Source organism: Pleurodeles waltl, chromosome 6 (assembly GCF_031143425.1).
Source record: "Pleurodeles waltl isolate 20211129_DDA chromosome 6, aPleWal1.hap1.20221129, whole genome shotgun sequence".
Lineage (NCBI taxonomy): Eukaryota > Metazoa > Chordata > Amphibia > Caudata > Salamandridae > Pleurodeles > Pleurodeles waltl.
Window position 1 is genome coordinate 817,954,264 of NC_090445.1, and position 23,059 is coordinate 817,977,322.

General features: G+C 42.3%; 2 protein-coding genes across 3 annotated transcripts in view; one reads left to right on the forward strand and one right to left on the reverse strand.

The window, feature by feature from the left end:
• Positions 1 to 14,470, reverse strand: part of LOC138300272 (glutathione S-transferase omega-1-like) — a 69,954-nt gene extending 55,484 nt beyond the window's left edge. Inside the window, exon 1 of one of the 2 annotated variants that reach the window (XM_069239437.1) lies at positions 14,235 to 14,470. The gene's annotated coding sequence lies outside the window, so the exon portion shown is untranslated. The remainder of the gene's footprint in view (positions 1 to 14,234) is intronic. The other variant, XM_069239438.1, reaches the window with a different exon arrangement.
• Positions 1 to 23,059, forward strand: part of ITPRIP (inositol 1,4,5-trisphosphate receptor interacting protein) — a 274,298-nt gene that overhangs the window by 207,770 nt on the left and 43,469 nt on the right. The window lies entirely within an intron of this gene.

Genomic DNA, 23,059 nt, shown 5'->3' on the forward strand with positions numbered 1-23,059 from the left:
GACCATAGTTTAAGAAAATAAGGGAAAAAACTGTGATACAGTGCTTTTCTCTTTTGTCCCAAGTTTACAGACTGATATAAACCTGTTGTGAAACTGTTTACAATCAACTTTAAAAGCATAACACATACCAATCACTTTAAGAGCCCAACATAAAAACTCTAAATGGGGATAAAGGGTGACACAGAGCGGAATGGCCTTTGAAGTGCCCGAGCATTACACATTCCCAGCATAGAGACATAAAGCTGTAAAGCAGACCCATGCCACTTGCAAAAGATTTATTAAATCTCAGTATTTTAGCCAACAAAGTTGTATTGTGGGTTTTGTAGTTTACTTTTTATTTTGTAAGTATGGGTTTAAATATCCTGTTGCACAAATCAATGTTAGCAAAAGAACAGTAACTAACAGAACAACATGAGGCCACTTAGCTGCAAATGGTCACAGGTCATAATTACAGATCAATCAGAGGACCGACTCACAAAGAATGGATCAGGTAGGAATGACACAGTATACTGAGAGTGTGCTGCTGCCAGTCACAGACATAGCTCCCCGGGTAGATGATACTGCAGTTTAACTACCAGCTTCACTGTTGAGAGCTCAGTCAGTGGTGCATGTGTGTTGGTTGGCAAGTACACCAACAGCAGTTTGAGCCGAGCCTCTGGCTGAATGTTGCAGTAAGTCCACACTTAACTGAGGTGATGTCTGGAGACCCGGTCCAGCCTTACAAACAGACAACAGGGGCCCTATTACATACAGGGCTTGCTTTCCCTGTCTGCACCACAGCGCACCTTCAAATAGGCGCACCATGTGCAAACAGGGAAAGTGTGCCCTATTTGGTGGAATGCACTGCCCTCAGAGCAGCTGCAGACTCGTGCTGCCCTGGGAGCAGCACATTCAAGTGAAATATGGAGTGGCTGTTTCAAAGCCACCTTGTGTTTCACTGTACAGGCAGCTACTCGCCTGCACTTTTTTTTGAAAGGGGAGAGAGATCCCCTTGCAGGCCGGTGCAGTTACTGCACCCGCCTGCAAGGGGATATCTGGGGGTCCACAGGACCCCCTTGACCTCTTCCAGAGGGCTGCCATCAGGGGTCGCACTGACACTGTACCACTTTTTTGTGGCGTACTGTTAGTGCGCCTCCTGAAAGCTTCTTAGTCTTTACGCCCATGTCCATAATATGGTGCAAGCGCAGAGGTAAAGAAATGTCATCATTTGAATGTGGCCAAGTCCCCATGCAAATGAGAGACACCCTCTTGAGATTGCGCTGGCGCTACAGGTGTGCCAGCGCTATCTGTATTATAGAAGTGTCCGCACAAGCATCTGTGGCCGCTTCTGTAACATCAGAGTGCCCCCAGGGGGGCACAAAGCGGGCACAAACACCCATTATGCCCCCAGGACACTTCTGTAATATGGCTCAGGAGTACAGGAAAAAGAAGCTGGGTTGGTGGGGGCGAGAAATCTGTCACCTACATTGGAAGAGGTATAATGATAAGATCTGCTCTGTACCAGAGGTCAGATTATCAAGAGATGCACAAAAGAGGCAGAGGATTGTACAGGATGTGGCATGCTTCTCAGGCTTTGTAGGAGGGGTGAAGAAATCATTATTATGCTGTATATGAGTGGCCGATGTGACCACAATTGCTGCCTTTAGGCTAGATTCAGGCTATAGAAATACCATATACATATATGCATACATACAATTGTGGTAGAGGAGAAGCGGCAATATGGCAAGGGATATTTTGTTACCGATATCTAGTCTTGTACTTCGGAACTCATGTGAACGTCCTATGATGCAATGATGAGGGGAAGCCCAGGTGCCTCAGTCAGTCTCAAAGGATTAGGCATACGTTGGCGCAAGGATGTTTGCAGAGATCAGGAGGAGAACCAGTGCCAGTTAGCTTGTGTTTGATTGCATGGGTTCTCAAGCTATGTGGTCCACCTATCTTAAATCAACCAGTGGGAGAGAACCAAGTGGTTCTCCTATCTGGGGTCTTCGAGACAGCACCATTGAGAAGAGACAGACACCAGGTGAATCCCTTCCTCATGTGCCTGTGTGAATATAGGAAATATTAACTGAAATCACAACAGTGCCCTCAGTTTACCACATGCCAAAAGAACAACACTGTGTTCCTATTGTTAATATTGCAACTTGTTTCCTGGTTGTTCTTCTCAGCTTGCCTTGTGCACAGGCTCACATTCGCAGGCTGGGCTACCAGAATCTCCACTCCAAGTACAACAAGCATTTGCAGTGCAATAGGTCTCACGTTTGCTTGAGTTAGAGCTATTGGCGTTGTAAATGCATAACTGGACTTTTCTTGCCACATAAATTGGTCAACCATGCCGCATTGTTTGGTCCTCTCTGCCACATAATTCCAGTGGCCCTGCATATGCATAAAACACTTCCATTTACCTTCTTCCTCTATCTGCGGCAACAAATAAAAATAGTGCCATTATTTATCATATTTATTTATATTACTATTTTGAGGTCCCACCAGCCTAGTGTTGGGATAGACCAAGAGATGACCTCGACAGAAAAAGCATGTCATGCTGACCGTTTTTATAGTGGTCCCATTGTACTAGGACAACCACACAGTGAGATATGGTCAAAAATGTTTTGTAAAAGGAATCTCCCACAAAGCAGTATGGGGACAGTTTCCGAATGAAGTAAATACTGTAGTATCTTGACTGTAATGCTCAGAACAGCCCCTAGAGGACACCACAATAAAAATAGCATTTAGAAGAAACATGATCATGTAACCATATAATCAGTCCCTTGAGGGCATAACCACATGAAAGAGAATGGCAGAAAATAATGCAGTGTAACCATATATTTAGCCCCTAGAGGGTGTAGTACATTATAGATTTTCAGGCTGTGCAGGCCTAGTGCAATAATATTACAAACAAGGCCCTTAATAACACAAACTACCCTCAGCCGTAAAACAAATGTTCCAGCCATGAGAGCTTAAAAAGACACTGAATGGTGGGAGAGGTTATTCTTTTGGGGTCCCCCAACCATGAGTGGGGACCCGGAGATGACCTAGACAGAAAGAGGGTGTTGTGCTGAACATTTTGGTGGTGATCCCATTGTCATAGGACCACCACAGGTTGTGATATGGGCAAAAATGTTTGCAAAACAATTGCCCCGCAAAGCATTATGGGGCGAGTTTCCTGAGTGCACTGAATATTGTAGTATCGGCTCTCCCACTGTACCAGGAAAGCTGTGTTGAGGATTTCAGTGTTTTTTTCTGTTTGAAATGCACAGGTTTGTATATTTTTCAACTGCTAAACTTGTACGTAAGTGGTACTCATGTTAAGTGCTCCGCTGATCGAGTTAGCACTATATAAATCTTCCCCTCCAGCTTGGAGCCTTTGGGCGCAGACACCTCAAAGAAACAGCGACATGGCCAAAAACAAGGAAGAGGATGCAACAACATACAGCCACGGAACGCAAAGCAGAGAGGCAAAAGAAAAAAGTAGTGCACAACAGCAAGGTACATGGCCGATCGTGCAATAATCCCTCTAACAGGATCAGTCTCCAAGGCAGTAACAAAGCAGGCTCAAGGCGGGACAAATGTAAAGCATTTACCTACGAAATCAAGGGAATTTTGAAAGGCAGGCCAAGGAATGAATGAAAGTTATGGGTGTGAGATAGGCGTTTTCAAAGCACACAGAAGTAAATTACATCATGTTGAGAGACAGAACACGTGCGCTGCCTAAGCTCAACCTAAAAACAGTCCCGGCCATCCACAATAGGTCCTATGCACGCCAACAAGAACTGACACAAACTAAGCACAAGAGCCATTTCTGGTACTTGCCTCATTACGTCACACAGGTTCACTGCCCAGCAATAAAGGGTATGGAAGAAAAGGGCTTTGAGTGCATGGAAATGGTAAAACATGTGCATTTTGGAAACAGTATGTGATGGAAATGTTGGTGCTCGGGCAGCCCACTGTTAAAACTGACACTTTGTTGCACTATGCTTGTTGCAAAATACCATTTTCTCCTGCGATAAACATTTTTCTGAAGACTATGGTCCTGATTGAAGGAAAGTGGCGCTGCATCCAGCCCCTTAGCACACCCCTATCGCCACCATGTGTGCAAAGAGGAAATAACGAGGAGTAATAAAGATATTTCTCTTCATTACGGCTCTGTCGGGTAAGTGCACCATTTTAGCGCAAACCCAAGTTTTCAATTCTTTGTAAATCTGGGTTTGTGCCAAAATAAATTTGAGGAGCCATGGGAATGCCCAAGTTCTGCACATTTAATACTTTCTATGTGCTGCATTGCATTACTTTGTATTTACTAAACAACACAGAGCCACACAAAGTGGCTTTGTGGGGCTTAGTAAATGTCAAGAATGATTTTGCATCTGGGCTGCACTACAAAAGTGAAGCAACCCTGGCTCAATACCACGGTAAATCTGGCCCTAAATCAGTGTTTAATATGTAAAAAAATAAAATAAAAAAATAAGTGTCAGGGCCCTCCTCAGGAGGCCACCACATCTTGCCTCACTCACTGTCACTGTCAGCACTGCCAGTACCTACACAACTCTCAGTCATCACACTGCTACAAAGGTATAGTTACTGCTGTTCGAGGTCCCCAAAGCTGCAAAAATGGCCTACAGAACTGTTACTCTGCTCATCATTAAATTACAAAAAACAGCGCCACCAAGTGGCAGCTGTCAAGTGTTGCCAATTAAATGCCTGTGTCAAGCACCGGAAACCACCAGCTCAAATTAAGCACTGCCCTAAATGTTTTTTAGATGTGTATGTATCCCTTGTTCTGATAACTACCATGCTTCCTGTCCTCTGCCCAAACATTCCACAAGGCAGGATGTTTTATCACTAAGGTATATTACAGCAAAGTTCAATTAAAGGTGAATGGGTTGGTGGTTAAGTGAAGGTAATAGAAAATGCTGCTTCATTTTAGAATCCTGCCCATCTGAACTGAGTGTTCCCTTGGCCAACTCCCATCCTGGTGGTTCGATTTTTTGTTTTTATTTTCTTTTCTAAGCCACCTTGCGAGTTCTGATTTTATTTTTAACAAACCTTCATTTCATTTGTGTTTGATAATTTAGCAGAAATTCTGAAGCTACACTTAAAATACATACACCAGAAATGCCATGTTAAATGCGAGTGCCAGTCACAAGCCTTTAAAGATCACCAGGGTCAATTACAACCAGGAACACATATTGTGGAAATGTAAAATATAATTATTTTAAGTCCTTTATAATTGCTCTCTTAACGTTTTCTTTCCGCTACCAGTGCCAAAGTCACTGCTGGTTTATAGAAAGTAGTGCTATAATTGAGAGAGTACTAAATTAGCTAAATCGTCATAGGTTCTAAAGAGAAACTTATGACGTTTACCCTGTGTACCAAGCAGCCATTATCCCATCCATGAAGCACTGGTTGGTCGTCAAAACTTCACAAGCAGTTGAAAATCTCTGTATATTATTTCACTTGACCCATCATTTTCCTTGGTTATGAATTCCATTTCCTTCGTTTTTCCATACTATGCATTTGAAGCAAATTATCATTTCTATGATATGGATAGTAATCCACGTGAAAGTGAATGGTTGGAAAAAATAAATGTCATAGATTCCTCAGAATATCAAACCCAGACAACAGAGCTAGATGTATATTACTGGCTCAACAGAGAAGTGCTGTTGCTCAACTTTCACAGACCTAACAGGTTTTACTACAATACCAGCAACACAAGTTTGAAAGGCTTATACATGAGACAGCAGTAGAGTTATTGTCATAAAAACCTTTACATAAATGATGGACTTCCGCATGAGCCAGTTAAATGACAGCCATGGTAGCGAATGCCATCTGGCACCAAGGAAACACCCCAAACAGATCACCTGAACTTACCACGAGTTATCGTTCAAATATGGTCTTTAAATATATTTTAATGCAAGTGTCTTATCGGTGTCTGAATAAACAAACATTTTGCTAACAAGTATAGCTTTTTATTTTTCATAGATAAACTCAGCCTCATCAAACAAAGGATCAACATTTCAAAAGCAAAAACATCTTTCTGCCAAAATATCGTTTTTCCTTTTTAGCAACAACACAAGGACACCGCAATCATCTGCCTGTCATTCTACCTTACATGCCCAGCTACCACAATTAAATGCCAAGCAGGGATGCTCGATATATTCGAAGGATTTGCACCATTATGACTGAATGGTCATCACTGAGTCCGGAACGGCTCTGGTGACAGAGGTCCAGTGGCCAGACGGATGAGGTACTGTTGTGCCAAAGAAAGCACACACAGCAGAACTATAGTTCCTTTAAAACGTGTTTATAAACGAGATTTGGAAAACTGTTGAACAGCTTTTCAGACTTTACCCCTATGACCAGCCCCCCTTTCAAATCTCCTTCCTGCCGAAACCTGCCCTAATTGTCGTAGACCACAGTGATGCTTGTGACGCGCTCTCTCTACAGGGTTGTGGTTAGGGTGACCACCCGTCCGAAAATTTCATGGACTGTCCGTAATTTCGCCCTGCCGTCCGTTGTCTGTGATGAAAGCCTTAACGGACGGCATTTGTCCGTAATTTTAGCCTTTCACCTAAAGGGCCGACGAAATTATGGGCAGATCAGTTTCCCCAGCCAGACTGGAAGGCAGGGGGTCTCCTGTGCTCTGAGGGAGGGAGGGGCAGACAGATAAGAATCAGACCTTCTTGACAGGGGGTCTCCTTCCCTAAAGACATGCAAATGTGCCCAACTGGTAAATCTGCAAATACAAAGGGGCTTGAAAACCTGCATTGACTTTACTAAAAAGAGTCACTTGAAGTTTTCTAGTGACAAAGATATTTCTTTTAGAGAGGTATTGTAATGGTGTTCCAAGGTGAGCTCTGGAGTGTGTGGTTTTAATGGAGTGTTATAAAAAAAATTAGTACTAGGTATAAACTGTATATTATTCAAATCTGTATTTGAGAAGCACTTTTTTTTATTTAACTGAAATGTATTTGCACATTTTGTAGCAGCCTTTATTATGATGTAATTGTATTTTTCACAGTTCTTTCAGGTACCTCATAGTACTAACAAACATTGGCAAAGCCAATAGGTCTCATCTACGAAAGAGTTATTGGCTTTGCTAATGTGTTTTAGCCATTAGCCATGTTATACACCAGAGTAGCTGCTGTTCAGCATGGCTTAAAGTTAGTGGCATAGTTGGGTGGAGTAGAGTGGCATAGGAGCAGTGGTGTAGAGCCCATTGATGCAAAGTACAGTGCAGTGGGGTACAGTGCAGTTGGTTAGAGTGCGTTAGCGTAGAGTGCAGTGGTTTAGAGTGCAGTGGCATGGAGTGGCGTGGGACAGAGTAAAGTAGCATAGAGTACAGTGGAGTAGAGTGGCATACAATGGAGTAGCAGAGAGAGCAGTAGTGTAGAGTGGTGCAGTGGCATAGATTGAAGAGTAGACTCACGTTGCAGGGAGTGCAGTGGCGTAGTGTAGAGTGGTGCAGAGTAGAGTGGCATAGAGTGCAGTGGCATAGAATGCAGTAGTACATAGTACATTGGTGTATAGTACAGTGGTGGAGAGTGCAACGCTGCAGAGTGTCAGTACAGTGATGAAGAGTGGAGTAGAGTGGCACAGAGAGCAGTGGCGTAGAGTACAGTGGTACAGAGTAGAGGGCAGTGGCGTACAGTGCAGTTGTTTAGAATGCATTGGCGCAGAGTGCAGTGGCATAGAGTGGCATGGAGCAGAGTTACATAGAGTGCAATGGAGTAGTGTGGCATACAATTGGGTAGCAGAGAGTGCAATAATGCAGAATGGTGCAGTGTCATAGAGTGCAGAGTAGACTCATGTGGCATAGAGTGCAGTGGTGTAGAGTAGTGCAGAGTGGAGTATTGTAGAGTGGTGTAGAGTATAGTGCCTAGAGTGCAGTGGCATAGAGTAGAGTGGTGTAGAGTGCAGAGTTGCAGAGTAGAGTGTCAGTGCAGTGGTGTAGAGTGGTACAGAGAACAGTGGCATAGAGTACAGTGGTGCAGAGTAAAGGGCAGTGGCATACAGTGCATTTGTTTAGAGTGCACTGGTGTAGAGTGCAGTTGCATAGAGTGGCATTGGGCAGAGTAGAATGGCAAAGAATGCACTGGAATTGAGTATATTGGTGCAGAATGCAGTAGTACAGAGCAGAGTGGTGCAGAGTATAGTGGCGGCCAGTGCAGTGTTGCAGAGTGTCAGCTTGCAGTGGTGTAGAGTGTATTGAACTAGAGTGCAGTGGTCAGAGTGGTATAGAGTACAGTGGCGTAAAATAGATTGTTTCAGAGTAGAGTGCAGTGGCATAGAGTAGAGAGGTGCAGGGTAGAGTACAGTGGCATAGAATGCAGTGGCACAGAGTGCAGTGGCATAACATAGATTATTTCACAGTAGAGTGAGGTGGCTTAGAGTGGAGAGGTGCAGGGTAGAGTGGAGTTGCATAAAGTGGCATAGAGTGTGATGGCATAGAGTATAGTAGTGTAGAGTGCTGTGGCATAGAGTGCAGAGGTGAAGAGTAGATTATAGTGATGTACAGTGTATTGATGTAGATTGCAGGGGCATAGAGTTGAGTGTTACAGAGTAAAGTGCATTAGCATAGAGTGTATTAGCTTAGAGTGCAGTGGCGTACAGTGCAGTGTTGCAGAGTGGCAGAGAGTGGAGTTGTGCGGATTAGATTGGTGTTGCCTAGACTGGAGTGGTATGGCGGGCAGACGAGCAGAGCACAGTGGTGTAGAGAGGCGTAAAATGCAGTTGCATAGAGTAGAGTGGTACAGAGTAGAGTAGAGAGGCAAAGTGTGAGGTAGCATAGAGTGCAGTGGCATAATGTGGAGTGGTTCCGAATGGAGAAGAGTGCAGTGGCATGGAGTGGAGTAAAGTAGAGTGATACAGAGTAGGGTGCAGTGGTGTGTAGTGGTGCAGAGCAGAGTGGAGTGCAGTATGGATGGTATGCTAACACACTGCCATTACAGACAACACATTTTTGATTGAAATGACCATTACATTTGCACAGATATACAGTTTTTCAAATCAAACTATACTGTGCACAGATAATGATGTGTGGAAATTGCATCACCTAATGTAATGATTTGTTTTAATCATGTAAAGGTATTTGTTTCCAGCACAGTTCAGAATTAACAAAAATGTGCTTCATTTGTAATTCTAATTCTGATATATTCTGAAGTTTATTTAAATGTTGTCATGTGATAGAAAAAACTCTTTCCTAACCCCAGTATCCAGCAAGATTGTCGCATAAATCCTGTCACTTTGACGTCAGAGAAAGGAAAGTAAACACTAAGGGCCAGATGTAGCAAGCAATTTTGCCCATTCTGTGTCTATGGGAAAATGTGTTCGTACATATGGCCCTAAGTTCCCACCGAAGACAGAGCCTGACATTTGGCTTTGTTCTTTGAATGCACAGCAAATATGATAAGATAAGAACAAGATTTACAGGCCTGTTTACAGAAAGGGAGAACTCAGCAGGATACTGTAAATAAGATTTTGGCAAGGGAAGGGACGAATTCAAGCTGCATAGCCTAAAACAAATAAAGCCAGCAAATTGAAAGCAACAAATTGTGAGTTACAAACCACAAGGCCAATGGCAAGCAACGGGCAGAATAGAATGCATTCACAAGGAAGCACTATGAATTTACTTAAAGTGACAGCTGTGGTATACTTTGTGGGGAAAGTCCAGTATTATAGTCCATATCTTGCAGAGGTTTGGCCACATCAATCACCCAGGTAGTATGAGAAGACCTGGAGTGGTTTCCATGTTGCAGGATAGGTCTGTACACCCATTCTATCAGTTTGCCACCATTTCCTATAGTACAGAGCTTCTGGCACACCACTTGTAGGGTTAGTGCTAGGTGGCAGACATGAAATAGGGCATTTAATGATTATTTAAGGTGGTTGTAAGTAAGGAGTTGACCGGGGTGAAGATGGTAGTCTGCCACAAGGGTTTGGAAATTTAGTATCTCACTGTTCAGAAACAAAGCCCCCAGTTTTAAGACACCTGCAACATGCCACTGATGGAGCTGCTCTGAGCACAGCCATCCTGTGCGAGTGGGAAGGCTTAACAAAGGTAATGCAGGAGCATAGGGTTTCTTTGTGTCAGTGAGTTTACTGGTTCTGGCAAGGCAAGAGAAAGCTGTGCATGATAACCCCGGATGGTGATCCGTAGAATGGTCAGTAGGAAACAATGAGCAGTGGATTAAGCCTTTCTTAAAAGTCTTTACTGGTAAACCCCATCTCATGCAGGGAGGTGGGCAGAAAGCCAGCGAGCCACCCATTGGACCTGTGCAGCTGAATAATAGCGTTCTAATTCCAGAAGGCCTAATCCACCCGCAGTCACAGTTAGCTTTAGAGTGGAAAGAGCTCCTGATGGCGCCGCAGTGACCAAATCAGATGTGTGGCCTGTCTGAAGAAGGAATGAAGGACGAGCAGGGGAAGGTTTGCAAAATAATACTATCATTGGGGTAGCACCCCATCTTCACTAGTGCCACGTGGCCTCTACAGAAAGCAGAAGAGAAGACCAAAAAGCAAACTGGGCTTGGAGGGACCGTTCGCTCTGTCAAGATTTTCATCCTGGAAATCAGTGTAAGAATGGTAGATATTAATCACTGGGTATCAAAAGGTAACTGGTTCCCAGTTCAATCTGAGATCTAATTGTATATAATGGTGAAAACAGTGCCCTATGTTAAAGAAACACGAATTACATTTTAAAATTTGTAAATTTTGTTTGTGCAATTTACATCCCAATTATTTTGAAGATTCTATGTGTACTTGACACTTAGGGATAACCCAGATTTCTAGTTTGGCTTTTGCTCAATTTCAAAACCATATAAAGACATGGACAAAGCGGGCAATTGCCTTGCGCAACCTTGCAAGGGGTCTGGCCCCTGCTCACCCTTCAAAAGCACTAACAGCGGACCATTGCACCAGAAGAGTTTGCCAGGCTGGATGGGTGTTGCTTGTTCAACCACTTGACAGTGCCCCTTCTGTTTCGCTCCTGTGTGCAGAGACAACTCCCCAGGTACCCAATAACTTTTAATAGTCTTGGTGGACCCATCTTGTCTGATTTTAGGAATTGTCCCACCTTGTTCTTCTCTTCTTTATTTATCCAGTTTTTAGCAACAACCCTTTGAATTACTTGCCATGGATCTCCCATTTGCTCTCGATTTCATCCTCCTCTTTTATTATCTTTGATTGGTAGGCCGGGCTCCCATTTCTGAGATAACTGTAGAGTCCCAGACATACACTGTAGTGCAGTGAGACTATAGACAAGTTATGAGTACATCACATCCTGACATTAGGTGTGAGACTGTCACCCACACCATCTGCCCTGCCTCTTAAAAAAAAAATAGGTTGAAAGTCCATGGGCGGTTGGGGTAAGCCAGATGTTTTTGTTCAATTTGTTTAAACTAGCATAAGGTTAATTACCTTAATGTTTCCTAAACTGTTTGCCAGGGGTTTTAAAATGTTCAGAAACATAATCAAAATGTTGCAGTTACTTTCTCTTCAGGAAAGATTGGGTAGATTTGGGTAGGGGTGATGGCCTTGATGCAGTACTGAAGGGCATTAATTTACTACTGAACAAGGATGTAATGTGACACCTGAATGTAGCATACCAGGAGGCAATCACAAAAAGACCACAGTGAATAAATAGTGCTATGTTAAAAAAGAGTAAATAAATGCACTGACAAAATAGTGAGGCATGGCCTCTCTTGCGTGTGTCTGTAAAACTAACGTTTGTTCTTGAATTTTTGTCCTGAATTTTGACCCTTTGTCTTGAATTTTTGTCCTGAATTTTGACCCTTTGTCCTGAATTTTTTACAGTCCTGTCCAGAATTTGCCTCAATGCCAGGTGGTCACACTAGTTGTGGTTAGGTTCGCGCTACAGACGTACATTAAAAAATAGATAACAATTAAACTCTAAAAACGTGCAAAACTAGTATTGATAACAATCACAAGGAGTCAGCCTTCCATCCAAACAGTTGGAAATTTCATATGAAATGGTTTATGCTGTAGCTGCTGAGATAGGGCAATATCAGTTTTCTCCTTCTTTGTATAGGAAAAAAATCCCACGGAAAGAAATATTGCTATTAAAATGAGATGCTTTGGGGCACTTTGCAACAATTACTACACTTGTTACTTAGCTTGGGCCTGTGGGTGCAGGTGGTGGGGACCGGCATGCATTTTTTGGGAAGCAGTACTTATTTTACACTGCTAGACTTTGAACAGTGTCAAGAGAAATACAGAGAAGGGAGAAAGGAAAATTAAGAGTTAGACAACAAAAAGGCACAAAGGGAGAATCAGGAATTAAAAAGGTCCTGCAAGAGTGAGAAAAAACAGTCAATGTATGAACATGGGAGAAAAAAGGTATGAGATGAAATCAAAACTAGCCCGCCTTGGTATATGGCAAACCTCGCATTCCCTAGCACTTGTAGTGGGCTCCCTAGAAGAACTTTGGGACTGGCTACACTCTTGCATCTACTTTATTTAGATGTAAGATTAGGTGTGTTGTAAGAGTGAAAACGAGTTTCAAATATTTGTGAATACCTATCACGTTCTGCCTATGGCCCTCATCTCAAGTGCAGTCTCACACCGACTGATTACTCTAAGTGGAATTAATTATTTTGTAATTACAAACTGAAAATGCGGGGCTCGGTGACAATGCACCTGTGTTTGCTGCCGTCGGGGAGGGGGTGGTCGCCCACACCTGAAACCTACATCAGCATGGGGGAAACAAACGATACTCTCGAGGGTGGACAGAACCCTGCACAAAGCAGGTGAAAAATGTCACCCATTTTCTCCCTGAACTAAGTTTAAAAAAAAGGAATGGTAGGAGCCGGTATTTCTGTGTCTGTGCCGTTATTTCCCGTTCCGGGGTAAACCTGAAAAAACAGAATTTTGGGTGGTAACACTGTCTGGAAAAGAAGATTCCAGTCCCAGATTCCCAAGGTGTCACCGCTTCAAATTCTGTCCAGCCCATGAGGAACTTTATGTGAATTTACCACATTTTACTTGCCCACAACCATGACACCCTCACTGACATACAGGTACGCTCCGCGTCATCACCTTTACAGTTGCATTTATCTCCACGTATCTTGAACACTTTTCATATTCATAGGTGCCTTCTCTGCACAAAGTATTTACAGATCCTGAGTGTGAAAATCAGCATCAGGTATTTGTGCACGTGCAAGTTATGGCTACACATTACTTAAGTTAAACCTGTGGGTGCAGATGGGACACACTGGTTCTATTTTGGGGTGACTGGTACATTCTAATAATCAGACTTTGACCCAGAACAACAGAGAAAGGCAGAAAAGGGGGGCATGGCCTACGGGAAAGACAGGAAATCAGTGTCCAAAAAAGAAAGCAGAGATAAAAAATAAACTGCAAGAGAAAAATAAAAGGGCAGGAAGAGGTGGATAAAAGAGGCATAAGGTGGAATCAAGACTAGATAACCTTGGTATTCAGTAACCTCGACATTCACTTATTATTGTAGATATTAAGCCCTGCACCCACGTGCACAAATGCTTTCAGAATCGGAATGAGGATCTCACAGACTAAAGTGGTGGCTCGAATGATTGCAGAAGGTGCAGTGGCGCATGACCATAGGGATGTGTTGAATCAACTACACCCAATTGTACGTGTGTTTTACTAACTTGACGAGGGGCGAAGACTTGCATCAGACCCTTTTTATAGCTTGTGCAAAATGGGTCGGGGTAGTTACCACATGTAGCAAATACCATTTAAGAATATTTGAAAATGGGGCATAGTATGAAGAATGGATTTTAGCACACCACAGTCTGCATCTTTTGCCTTTTTTCCAGGCCCTTTTCCCCACAATAAATTTCAGCGGGTCTGTCAGGGGCAAACTGCGAGGGTGTGAAACTTATCAAACACACAAGTACATGCCCATCTTTAATAATAAATATGTCTATGACGTGATTACAGAAAATATAGCTCATACATTAACACTCTACATAACTTTCATAGTTAAAACAGCAGTCGGTTTACTGGTGTCGCATATTTATTGAAAAAAATACAAGGTTAATTCTACGATAAATCCGAACGTAAATTAGAATGATTCGGCGAAAAGAGTGGAATTCTATTGGTTGCTACAAATAAAAACATAGTACAATAGCTATAAATAAAATGTTACTCTCGGTAAGAACCAGTTTTAATATTTTCAGAGGTTTCAATAAAAATGAACGTTTTCATCTTGAAAATATTAACAACACGAGCGCTTTTACCTTGACGCAAAGCCTTTGCAGACGCAGCCATCCCTCTCAAATGTGCTGTTGTGCCTTTGCACCGGCAGCGATTGTCCTTAAAATAAACACTTTAATAAAGTAAATATGTTACACTACTCCTAGGCGTGTTTTCTCTCGTTATCAGCGAGAGCCTGGAAGAGACCTGCTCGGCAACTTGAGGCTGCAGTCCTGGGGACAGCACCGTCTCCTTCACAAGTGTGTACTCTGTAATTACTCGTCCCCTCATCCTGTTGAGGCGGATCCTCAGACACGCCCTCTTATTTGGAGAATCTGCTGTGTCACCGAGGAGTTCACACAAGTTCACAGAAGTCTGGCTTCCATTTTAGGCGCGTGGCTTAGTGCATGCTGCAATTCATGGCAAACGTTAAGGGGAGCTCTCGGCATGTTTTTTAAACAGTTGCAGCACCATCGTTGGCGTGTTGTAGACTCTGTGCATGCTGAAAAGGCTCAGAGAGTAATAGCAGTGTCTTGTCTTGATTCCTTACTGGTTATATTGATTCCATAGGGTAGGGAACACTATTGTAAGAATGATGATATTTATCCAATTCTGTTGATTTATTTGTTTTATTCCTCGTGTTTTTAGACTTTTTAAGAGATTTGGGTGCTCGATTTTTACATCGCTGGATTCGGCGTTTTAAAGGGCATTAATATAAAGGAAGACAGAGGAGGGTTAGATTCTAAAGGCACGGCGCGCTTCTTTATTCTTTTTTATTGAATTTTAAAATCATGTACTGAGGGCTTACCTTGTCACACGGTGTGCTGCTGCCTGCCTGAGGTTTGGGTCTGTAAGAGCCCACCTCCTAAACGGCTGTTAGCAGCAGACACACGGTGTGGTTATTTGGATAAGGAGGTCAGCAGTCTAGTTGTCTGCTGACGTGTACTGGTACCGGGGTCTCTGGGGGCCATTTAGCATAAATGTTACGAGGAAAGCGGATGCGCAGCGGGCGCGCCAAAGGCACGCCTAAGGCAAGCCCGTCTGTGCCCGTCCGCGCCCGGCTGGGGCCGGGGCCGGGGGTCGGTTACTATGGACCAAAACAGCTATTTAAATACTCCAATCTTGACTTGTTCCATCTAAACAAAGACCCTATGGTATCTAATTGCAGGCGCATGGACCCGGCAGAGGTCTCGAGTCAGAGCTGCGATCACTGCCTCTGGAAACCCTCTACCCACGCAGATGAGGTGGCTAGCCTCAACGTATTGAGCAATGTCATACCTTCTAGACATAGCATGGTATGGGGATAGATTAATGCCCGTTCCCTGTTGAAACATGCTTTGGAAATTAGTGAATTGATTAAGGCTGACAATCTGGATTGCCTTTTTGTCACGGAGACATGGGCCTGCGAAGATTCTAATCCTGATTTCCTTACTGCTTCCCCTCCAGGCTTCTCCTATGTAAGGCATGATAGAACAGGAAAAAGAGGGGAGGCTTGCCATTATTTTTAAAGAGGAGTTGTGTTGCACATTAGGGGAACAGAAGGGACACATCCAGACCTGTGAAAGTACTTATTTTAAAATTAAAACACAGAATGGCCATGACATTGAAGGTTTGTTGTTGTATAGACCTCCAGGCCCCAAAAATAGTTTTCTGGCAGCGTGGCCATCTATGGTGGAACCACTGTTGCTAGTTAAGAGTGCCCTGGTCTTAGGCGATTTTAATCTCCACTTAGAAGATTCTGAGGACCCTAGCATGGTAGATTTTATGAACTTCATGCAGAGCCTGGATTGGCTCTCTGGTAATAACATACCGTCCCATAGAGCAAGACACAGGCTAGATGCTATTTTTTCTAGGCCTGGTATGATCTCTAGGAGGGAAATCCGGGAAGTAGATTGGTCGGACCATTTCGTTCTATCATTCACGCTGACTTGACCTCTCCCCCGTGCTAGACCCTTAGTTAACACGACCTTAAAAAGACCATGGTTTAAGATTAATAAGAACAATTTTCTTCAGGCCTTGAAAATAGGCTGGGATAGGGCCGAGCCATTAGGGGGCTCTAAACTGGATAGTTTTGAATATGGCCTGGAACGGGCCATTGATGAGCTTGCTCCTCGGGCTTTATCTAATTTTAAGGGCCATCGGGCACACTCTGCCCCCTGGTTCTCTGAGGAACTGAAAATCCTACAAAGAAAATATCGTAAGCAAGAGAGAAAATGGTGTCTGAATAAATCCCCTCTTGAAAGAGGATCTCTAAGGGAATCCTTGAGGGAGTATAAAATAGCCATTAAGTTAGCTAAAATGACATATTTTTCCGAAAAGATACGAGGGGCCTTGAATGCCCCGAGGGAACTATTTAAGACAGTGCGCGCCTTAACCTCTCCTTCTATAGCAGCTATCCCTTTGGAGAACTCACAGCAATTCTGTCAGTCAGTGGCAGACTTCTTCCACAACAAAATCATCAATCTGTTAAATAATTTTAGTCCCCCTCTCCCTGTCCAGACAGAGGAGGTAAATACAGGTGCCGTATGTATGGTCAAACCTCTGCACACTCTGGACAATTTTCAACCGCTCTCGGCAAACATAATTAGAGACTATCTTTTGGCCCTTAAATCAGGGGCACCTACTGATCTTTGCCCACCTTGGGTGCTCAAGCTAGCTCTTCAGATGATGGCCGAAGCATTGGAACCGGTGTATGCAGAGATTCTTCAGGAAGGAATCTTTCCGGATATCTGGAAGCAGGCCACTGTCATTCCGCTTATTATAAAATCCGGGAAAGATGGGGCAGATCTGTCCAATCTCCGCCCAATTTCGTTACTCCCAGGGCTGTCTAAAATACTAGAAAAACATCTTAATCAGGAGCTGTCTGCTTTTCTACAGGAGAATGGTGGATTAGATCCCTCACAGCATGGCTTTCGGGGTGATCATAGCACAGAAACGGCACTTATTTCCATCTCAGATATGATTCAGAGAAGAGGCGACTGCGGTGAGGGGTCGATTTTGGTTCTATTAGATCTTTCAGCAGCATTTGACACCATCTCTCACGCTATTTTAGGTAACTGGCTGGTTCAAGTTGGAGTGAGAGGGAAGGCCTTGCAGATCCTTACCTCGTTTCTGTTGGACAGAACCACAACGGTAGCGTGCGGGGATTATAAGGCTTCTCCCTTCCAACTCCCCTGTGGGGTCCCGCAGGGTTCCTCTCTTAGTCCGACACTCTTTAATCTCTATATGTCTCCTTTGGCCAATCTGGAGCGCTCATTCGGGGCTCAGATTGTCTCTTACGCAGATGATATTCAATTGATTATGCCCATTTCACATAATGTAAAGGACACAAAGGAAAATTTTCAATGCTGTATGCTAGCTATCAATAAATGGATGACGTGTAATTGGTTGAAACTTAATGGGGGCAAAACAGGGATCATGTACTTTGGGGTAAAGTCTCCCCCTGGGATAATAACTGGTGGCCGCCCGTGTGTGGGGGTTGCCCTTCACCGGTACCAGCTGCCAAAAATGTGGGCATCATGTTTGATGACTCATTGACTTTTAAAGTACAGATTAACAATCTGGTCAAGGTATGCTTCTGGACACTAAATATTCTCAAGAAAATTCTTCACCTACTGGAGGAAAACCTTAGATGCCCGGTCGTACTGGCGTTGGTCACCTCTAGATTAAACTACTGGAATTCCTTACTGCTTAATGCTAATAAATCCTCTCTGGATAAATCACAGGCTATTCAGAATGCGGCGGCCCATTTAACTTTAAATATGCCCCATTTCTCTTCAGCTTCTAGGTGTGTGAAATCTCTTCACTGGCTGCCAATTAGGAAGAGAATTATGTTTAAGACACTCTGCCTCACCCATAAAGCTCTCCAGTCGGTGGGATGTGATTATTCAAAATCAATTTTTTCTTTCTATCAACCCCCAAGACTTTTAAGATCTGCCTCTAGATTTATGGTCAAGGTCCCTCGCTGTAAAAAAGCGAGATGGGGAGATCGCGCTTTTTCGGTGCAAGCATCCAGACTTTGGAATGGTTTGCCGCTCCAGATGCGTCAGATACGGAATCATTTGGTTTTTAGGAAGTGCCTTAAAACCTGGCTATTCGCAAACTAATTAGTAGTTACATTTTGGGAACCATTCTTCTGCATTTATGGTCTGCACAGCGCTTCGATGCTTCTGCCGGAATGTGCTTTATAAATAACCCAATACAATACAATACAATAGGGAGCATGAGGGCCACTTACACTTCAGACACCATCTCCTGGACCTTCACCCCAGCAGTGAATCCCGCCCAGACAAACTGCAGAAGATAACAGGATGGCGAGAACAGACGAACAACTGGCCTGGGATGAGAATAAGAGGACGTTCTGTTGTGAAGGTTACTTGTTTTGGCTCCTAGCCTTTCTCATTGCCATTGACGTCGGTAACTTACAGTCATTTAAATACATGCATGTATCAAATTGGGAAGCTAAACTTCACAGTGAAAATCAAAAACAGACTAACAATTTGTGCACTCTGCGGGCCACGTCTTAGTCTGGTGGCCATCTTAAAGTGGTCTGTTGTTATTCTATTAAGGTCTATGTGCGCCTAATAGAATACTTATTTTAATTAACTAAGTACCTTATTTCATAAGTGTATGCTTGCCTCATATATAATTACATAAATATATCCATAATAGAATACGTGCTTAATCGCCCTGTTCCTATAGTTGCAAAAATCCAAATACACACACACACACACACATATATATATATATATAAATATTTCGGTACAAATTCATCAGACAATTAATAATTCATGACCGTATATCATATTGTGCCGGGCATTCTATATTTGATCATTATTCACAGGGGCTCTCCTTCCAGTGGTCGAGTTGTTTGATTCTCAAATCATTGACATATGATTTCCATCAGACCAACCTATAATGCCCTGAAAAATGTGTGTGTTTCTTTGCACAAATATGTATACTAAATATGTTTTTTTAAATAAATACTCTTTAGGACTGCTTAGCAAATGCTTAACATGTACATAGGACATTGCATAGTTTTCAGATAACTTATTTGAACAGATGCTTCTAAGTCTGTGTTTTATTTATCTATCACAATATGTAAATAGTATCACACCTATTTTTTCCACAAGTGCTTCACTATTTAAATATTGAGGAAAATATAAAATTAAAAATTATTATAAAAATTCCCAAATACATTTGCTTAAGGTACAGCAACACTTGAAAGTCCAAGTTTATAAATACTATTTTAAATTTTGACATATTCTCTTCCTTATACATGTATTCCTTCCCTATGTATGTATGTATCCTATCCCATATCCTATCCTATACCTTTCTCAATATATCCTCTGCCTCCACTCTCTGACTAATCCTTCAAGCTGCTTTGATCTACTATGATCTAAAAAATAACCCTTTCTAGACTTCTCCTTCTCTATCCCTCCTTGGATCACCCCAAACCTCATTTTAGTGCTACGGCCTCCCAAACAGCCCTTTCTAATTTATTCCCTAATGTATCCATCATTTGAGCCATCCCAAGCCTCATGTTACTAGTATGATCCCCCTAATCAATTTTGAGAGACCCCTACTTCCTCCATCTCTTCTTTTACTCATCCCAAACCTCATCTTACTACTATGATCTCCCAAGTAACACTCTCTAGACTCTTCCCTCTTCAACCCCTCCATTATTCTATTCAATCTAACTAACAGACACCGCTCAGAATAACTCCTAATTTCCTATACTAATCCACCACCAATCCTTTTTGTGTTCCGAAGTAGCATGCTACTCGCCAAGAGCACTTTAACGCCTCATCAGGGGTAGTAAATGCTATATAAATACAATTCCTTTACTCTGAAATCAGTAAGAGGTAATAACAAATGCTAGCATGAGAAAGCCACGAAAGGCAAAACAGTTGTGGATTTATGAATAAGGGATCCAGTGCTGATTTTGATTTTGTGTTCTGTCAGAATGCATGTATTTTTACATTGTTATAATAATAATATTTTGGACGTGGCCACCAAAGTGTGGTTGATCAAAAGCTCATCTCCAGGATTGTGTGTGTGTTTATGGGTGTAGACAGAGAGAGGACTGGCTCTAGGGCAGTGCGACTGGTGCAGCTGCATCTGGCCCTGACCTTGGGAGCTCTGTGTTTAGAAATAATGGGTTTAAAAGCACTCGCTGCAGCATTCCTTGTGTGTCGGACAGTTTTCAGGCAACAATAAAAATGTCAAGATAACTCTGGTGATTAATGTTATTGCTGGAGAGAGATGAGTTTTTTCTGGTGACAGTTCTGACTGCAAGGCATAGGGTTGGAACCTTATGTTTTTTCCCAGTCTTTTATTATACTAATAGTGCTAAACAGGGCTAGTTTGGGTAGAAATACATTCTTATAAAAAAGCCAACCCCAACCTCTGTGGTACATCTTAAATCCAGAGTTTGTGCTTCTCCAGTCCAAACACTCCTAAAATACACTGCTGACTATGGATGACATGTGGCACCTACACCTTATATAATCCTCATTGTCTTATGTAACATTTCCTATAGACGGATTTACACACGTATGATTCACTGTCTGTGTGTAATGTGTGTGTGATGTAAAGTGGTCTGACACTCTACACTGGTATGAGTAGTGATAAAAAACAAAAAAATGCATGCAAGGGGGGGCTATGGAGAGATGAGAGGCACTGTTGGAGGGTTGTAATTTGGGATTCAGTGGAAAAGGAGGTCATGGGGGGGGTCAAAAAAGATTTTCCCACTGGGCCACCAGTGCTAAAGCCAGCCATGGACAGACTTGTAGAACCCGAAGTACATTGATGCCTCTAGCTAAAACTGATCTTGTATTGCAATCAGTTGTGGTGCAAGAGGCATGAATATGAAATGCATCCAGCTCTCATGTGTTTTTAGGTCTCAGCTACTGACAGCTTCAGAAAGACCTATTGTATTTTATACATATAACACCACTAAAGAGGTCTTTGAGTCAGCCAGTTGTTCATGCTAGCTTTTTTTAATCTATCTCTAGTATCTGCTCTTGATTTGATGGGTTCCCCCCGTTCACCTGTTTGTCCCTCTCAGGATCATTTTGGTTTTACATTATTCTGACAGGATGAGTTGTATACAGCAACTGCTTTTTTAAGGAAACTTTTTATGCTATTTTCAGCAACCATCTTTGGTATGTGTTTCCTTGCTCTCTCCCCCTGTTCCTCCTGTTCTCCTGTGTACTCTCTTCATTCTCCTTTTGAATGTTCCCAAAGGTTTGCTCCCTGCTCCCCATGTTGAATGTATTAATTTATAATGAGGGCCTAAAAGCTATCTGGCCACTCAGATTCTTGTTTGTGCTTGTGCATGCTTGTTTTTCACTTTTTTTACATTTTAATTTACAGTACGCTACAAATCAAACATTCACCCCCAGCCATAGATCTGGGTTTAATCCATAATTTTTTCTGCCCACCATGCCACCCCAGTTTGGACCTAGCCATATGCAAATCATTCTTGACCTGTCTCTCCATGGGAACAGTCCAGCCCGAACTACAAAAAAAACTGATGGATTAAACCAGATCGGTGACTGGAGGTGAATGTTAGATTTCTTCTGCATTCCGTCTAATATCTGTTCTTTGTCGCTTTAAGTGGGAAGGGTATGCCCAGATGAGGGGCCCGTGCTCGCTATGCCACCACTTTCAAGCTAGCCTGGCTGATGAGGGTGATACTCAGAAATCAATCCCAGGATGTCTGTTTCTTATGCAAGGAGGTATAAAGACACCCCTCTCTGTTATGTTGATATATACATAGACAGATAAACTAAAAATATTATCAAAACAAAAATCTAATTTATTTATGCTACGCAAAATGATGTAGCCCTTTTAATACAAGAAGAAAATTCACAATAAATACAAAATAGACAAACCAAACCCCTAATCAATCAATAACACAGTCATGATGGACATGAAGGAGAACACACAAGACTGGAAAACAAAATAGATGACACACATAGACTCAGACACATCAAAAAAGTCAGAAGACAGGCCAAAAAGGACCAAGAAACAAATAGACAGCTTCATAATAAAACATTATTTACAAAAACCTAAATGTTTACAAATAATGTCAAGATAAATACATGAGAAAAATAACATACAGTTTATAACTATGTAAACACAATTGTTTTGGTAACTCATAAGTAAAAAACCAAACTGCTCATCAGCTAAAATGTCCATATATTTCACAATATTGTTTCTCTTTTATCCAGTCTGTACTACAGGAACAAATTTGCCATATTAATTCCATCCAATCTGGTATGTAGGAAAAAATATGCCGACGCGCATTTCGGTGGATATACACCGCCAATATATTTGATTAGTTTAACTCCACCTTCCACAGGGCGTTTAAAATTCCAAATCTCATAGAGTCTCCTTCATACCAAGTAAATCTAATATAGAAAAATATCTATCCTGGTATATAAATAACAGTCGTCAAGAAAAAATAATCTAAAAAAATACAAATTCAAATACTATTCCAATTTCAGCCCATGAAATCACCAGTGAAAAAGAATTAACACCAAAGAGACTTAAACACAATATCACCACGTGAAAACCCACAAAGAAAAGGTAAAAATAAAAAATGTTATTAGCTACCAGTAACGCAAATGTAAGCCAAATCTTCACTTAATGACTCAATTACTCCACAATGGCCAGAATGGCTTCTTGTTCGTCTGTCATGACGTTGATGTCAAAGCTCTAAAGACATAAACATCATAAACCTCACATCTCTACATGTCCAAGTCAGAATGGTAAAAATTTGTGCTGAGAAAACTAAGTCATTTACTAACCGTAAGATAAAGATATAAAGATTCTCTTATGCAAGGAGGACCTGGCCTTGCAG